We start from the raw sequence: 5,797 nt of genomic DNA, 5'->3' as shown, positions 1-5,797 counted from the left end.
GGTTATGATAATAAGATTGACCTATTTTTTTTACGAATAATATACACGAAGTGTCCAACAAAATAAATGGCTTGAATCATTGAAACAGAACTTATAGTAGGTTTCATGGGCCCAACCAGTGTCCTCCAGTATAGATTATAGATTGGAGGAAATCTACCTCCTATACATAAACATAAAATTTATATATAATTTTTTATTCAGAGTGACATGGCTTGACATATATGTTTTCAATCAACAAGTATGATATATTTGTATTGTTCTCCATCGCTACTAATAACTAAATCATGTGACAAATTGAAAAAAAAAATTAAATCAAAATACTCATAAAAATGAATTTATTTATGAAAATAGCATCATCACTTTTATGTAATTTTTTTTGTATAAATAGAATTTTTTATACTTACAAAATACCATGTATCATTATTTAGGTAATATTTTTAGCAAATGAAAAGGTACAAATACGTGTAAAGCAATAATTTACTCAAAAATAAGGTAGGTGTCTAAAGCAATTTTGATGGGCTGGGTTCCAATAAATAAAGAGACAGGGGCCATTAGCAGCACTGATAAAACAAAAAGGCAGCAAGTTGTCTGGTCTGGGGTCTTCATTGTTGGTTTTGTATCGATGATTTAAATAATTTATTTTTCAGATTATAAAGTATAAATTATTAATAAAAAAAATAAGTCGATCTAATTACCATAGCTATGTTATTTTATGACACATTATTTGTAACACTTCATACTCTTTGGACTAGTAGGATTTTTTTTTTACTCTCTTATTATTGTACTTGAAGCCTCTTTGATTGATTTTAGAGTATTGATTGGGGTGATATCAGAATGGTAAAGTAGGATTGAACTAAAAACATTTATTCGGATAATTGTCCCATGAGCAGTCTTCACTCTTTTACCTCTATCTCTCCATACTTTAAATCTATACATGAGGCTAGAACCATTGGAAATTTTGTTTTCGGGGCTTCAATTTGGACACAAGAACAACCTAAAATGGAGTCCAGACGAGGGAGTTATGCCCATTTAAAATTTGAGTATCTGTGTCAAGTCTGCTCGAACGAACTTTTGACCGCTCAAGCGGTCTGTGTGGGATTCCAAGATTCTGGAAGCTTAATTTCAACACTCAAGCGGTCTGTTCGAAATCATGCACTTTAAAGGCACTTTTTGGCCCAAACTTTTCATTCTTTCTTCCTCTCTTCTCTCCCTCTCTTCCATACCTGAAACCCTAGACCTCCAAACCTTGATTTCATCTATTTTTCACCAAGAATCCACCATAGATCTTGCATTAAAGATAAAGAACAAGTGATTAACATTTTGACTAATTGAATTTTGGATTTTTTGAAGGAATTTTCTTGATCTAGCTTCTCTACATTTATCTTTAAGGTAAGATTACTTTTAATCTTGTATCTCTTTATTTTGAGGATGTTTATAGGGTGCTATATAGCATTGATGCTATAATTTAATGTTCGAGTTTACAAAATTGGGTTTTGTTTCAAAAATAAAATTTTCTCTACATTTTCTTAAGATTTCTTTTAATAGCTATGGATTATGAAGATTTTAATTGAAAAATAACAGTTAACATGATTTAGGATAAAAACCCAAAATTTATGAAAACCCTAGTTATAAAATTTGGAAAAAGATGAAATTGATTTTTAATTCTTTAAAATTGATAAATAGATTATGATATTTTGAATATGTATTAATTGAGACTTGTGAAATTGAAACCTCTGAAGATTTTTCTTGAATTGTGAATGTTGTTCCTCATTACTCCATTAAATTACTTGAGTGGTGTATATTACCCTTTATCTAAAGAATGTATGAATACTTGAAAATATTGGAAAGGTTGTTTAAGGGGTGGTAAATAGCATGTGAGTCCGGGTAGGGAGTCGATTTTTGGAAAGAATTGTGCATTGTTGGTATCCGCACGGGGGAAAGTTTAGGTGTCCAATTGCCCTGTCTTGAGTTTATTGCCGGACGAATGTGGAAAAGTGTTTTTGGGGGTCTACTGGTTCTGCCGTATTGTAATCAGTAAAAGTGGAAAAATGGATGATTTTGGGTGTCCATTCCTTGCCGTATTAATAGCGGCAAATGGGGGGATATTTTGGATATAAACCTATGTATATGTATGTATTGGGACTCTCTTTAGGAATTTCATGGCGTATTTACCTCCCGTCGTTAAATTGTGAAATAGTGGAAGCTCTAAATTCATATATTCTTTCTTAAATTAATACTATGAATTGAATTAAAAATGTTTTGTTGTGATAATGTCACGTGGATTTTTAAATAACTAGATACTTTGTTAAAAGTATTTCTATTGGGCATTTAACTCATTCCTATCTAAGAATTTCAAGAATTGGTTATGTGCAACCACCCCTATGAGAAGGAGGGGGACTCTTTTGTTTTGTTAGGGCACGAAAGCTCATGGATGTGTTATGTGGAAGCTCTGAGCATATGCGTTTTGGGACCGCGTGTCCATTTTGTTGTAACAAGGCCTTGCCTTGATGTTTGTATGCCATTAAGGCATTATTACTTTTATCCTTTAGCTTCTTGAACTATGTTAATATTGTTGTAACTAAGACAAAAATATGGAAATTTGTAAATATTTGATATGTAGTTCAATAGAAAAGAGGGGTTTTGGGATTAATATTATTGTTTGGTATGGTAAGATTTCAGATTAATCATGTTATGAGTAATGTTTTAATTTAATTAATTTGGTGGCGTTACATTATTTGCAAAAGAATGAATGGCATATATTATTTGAAAACTAGACCATTAATTTTTTGAAAGACAAATATAATTAATGTGGTTACGGCTATCGAATCGACTTGGTTTTTTTCATGAATAATACTCTCTCCATCCCAAAATATTAGTCTCTTATTTCATTTTGGGAAATTCTACTTACACCATAATTTTATCTCATACACCTAGTTTCTCATTACACCATTAAGAAATAATTGAAATTCTCATTACACACTTTATAATACCAAAACTAACCCTAAATTAAATCATTTTCAAAACCCCTATAGATTTTTCTCATTACATCAATTCCTTTTGAACTACTCCGGTGTTATGTTACCGAACAAACTATATTTGTTTAGCCATCTATTGTCGCATGTTTTCAAATAAATATCATTTTCCTCCCTAAATTTATTATGGGACTGTTCGATTATACATTGCCAAACAATTTGTTACATTTCGGTATCATGTTGCCTAACAAACAAGATTTTTTCAACCATCTGTTGCCGCAGGTTTACATATTCACTTTCCTTAAAATATCAAACATCCATAAAAATATGAAATGTACAAACATCTATAAAAATATTCATAAAACTTGTCAATACAAATATCTTCAAAATTGTTAATACAAATATCTATAAAAACTCACTGAGATGTTATCACAATCCATTTATATTGATAGTTTTAGTAGTTACTACATTAGGGCTGACAAGCGTATGAAATTGATCAATACAAATAGTACATGCTCTCTCCCATCCTTTAGCACACAGATGATGAAAACGAATCCAATTACTTGCTTTCGGTGGTACTAGATGACCAGGAAGCAAATAAATCAAACAAACCATTAACAATGCACTACTAGCCTTACTAAAATGAACAACAATATAATCCTTCAAAGCAAAAAAAAAACAAAATTGTTAAAAAAATTAAACTGAAAAACGTTTAGCAATGAGCTACTGGGCATATACTTTTCGTTTGGTAGTATGTTACTAAACAAGTATTTTTTTGTTCGGTAGTGTAAAAGTCGAACAGTCTTTTTCAAAAACCAAATGAAAACATAAAAAATATATAATAAAAATAAATAAAGAAAAGACTCACTATTTCACTTTTTTGCTGGTCCTTCATCACCATTTCTTCATCCATTAATTTCTTTTATGATCAAAATACTATGATTCTCACTTTTTGAAGGTAGATGTATAATAGAGAAGAATAAATGAGAAAGGAAGAAAATAAATACGGATTGAAACGTAATAGGTGTAAAAAGATAATCAAATCTATTTAATTTTTACCTTAATTTCACACATAGGTAAAATTGAGAAAATATATATATATATATATATATATCAAATAGAGCATGTAAAGAGGTAAATATGTTCTGTAAGTAGAATTTTCTTTTAATTTTCAGAGCTGCTATTAGCACCTGCTTAAATTCTTTGGACCACACATTTCTTTAAACCCCTACCCTAAATCCTAAATTTCAATAAGATTTTTTTGAACACTCCACTTAATATAAAATTTACTCTGATTCATAATATTATCATACCCAACGGCACACCCACCTAATTTTGCACACCCTCTCTTCTTTTCCTTTTGTTGATAGTCAATCTCTTGTTAAAAAGAAGGCTGACAGTCATTGCATCAATAAAACGCCATTGCCTCAGTGAAAAATATTGCATCAACAGTCAATCAATAAAATTTCTATCAACTGTTAATGAAAGGAGAAATTGATGCGATGGTGTCCAAAGAATACCATCGAAAAACTTGTCAAAAATTCCTGTCTACCATTGTAGAAAACTTGGTGAAAATTCCTTAGGTAAAACCCTCACAAAACACACAATCTGGTATTGAAGATACAAAAATCGACCCATTTGGCACACCAGTATTGATTATCTGCATTACTATTTAGAATTCATATATTGAACTAAATGTTTGTGTTCAGTACTGTATTACCGAACACAATCTTAACATTCGACAAACTAGTATCGAATAGCTTGAACAAAACGAGAACAATTGAAAATGACCGAAAATGTTAATGCAAGACAAATAAACTTATTAATGGAATGCCAGTCTCATCAGAATTATTATCATTGTCCTCTATTGTTTTACAAGGTGAAATAACTGATGAAGAGTAATACATTGGACTTGAAAAGAGCGTTTTGGTTCAAGGTTTCTAGTTTAGGAGGGTTTATGATGGTAATGAAGATGATACATTCAAGGTTTAAGATGATTATGAAGAGCAACAGGTTTAGGATTTATGTTGGTTGGTTATGAAAAGTAACAAGTTTAGAATTTAGAAACGTGAAATACGTATAGCTGGAGATGGGGATGAGGGTGTAGGTACATGTACAATACTGTAGAGTGTTAGTTCTTATTTGGTAGGTGAGTGTTCCATTAAATGATGTATTTAATGTAATTTTACTTTAGGGTATAATTATAATAAAAAAAAAAAAGAAATTAGAGAGTCTAAAGAATTTAGACATGTGCTAAAATGGAAACACTTTTTATTTTTTATTATCTCAAAATATTAGTCAAATTTCAAGAATTAAGGATTAAAATAACATAAATTTTCTACTTTATCATTCTTTTAAATTCATTTTTAAAGTGTAATAATTGTACTATCAAAAAATAATTTTAAAAAATAATAAATATTTTTAAAATGTAATAATCATATTACTAAAAGAAATTAAATTTCTTTAAAAAATTAAGGTTGCGTTTGGTAGAGTTTTAGAATTATGATTTGAGAATAAAGTTGTAATTTGAGTTTGTGAGTTTTGAAATTATGATTTGAGTGTAGAAAATTTGTTTGATTATGAGTTTTGAAAACAGTTTGAATTGAGTGATGTGACATATGATATTGAAAGTGGGTGTTTTGAAAAGTGGGTATAAAATTAATTTTCTAAAACTGTAACCAAACAATACACTCAAACTAAGAAGTAGAATTAAACTTCAAAAATTTTACCAAACAAAGCCTAATATTTTAAAATAAAGAAACACACGTTATAATTTTAAAAATAAACGGTTCTACCAAATAAAATAAAAAAATTGACCAGCCCCC

Source organism: Camellia sinensis, chromosome 7, assembly GCF_055761805.1.
Source record: "Camellia sinensis isolate YWXY chromosome 7, ASM5576180v1, whole genome shotgun sequence".
Classification (NCBI taxonomy): domain Eukaryota; kingdom Viridiplantae; phylum Streptophyta; class Magnoliopsida; order Ericales; family Theaceae; genus Camellia; species Camellia sinensis.
This window is presented reverse-complemented; position numbering follows the sequence as displayed.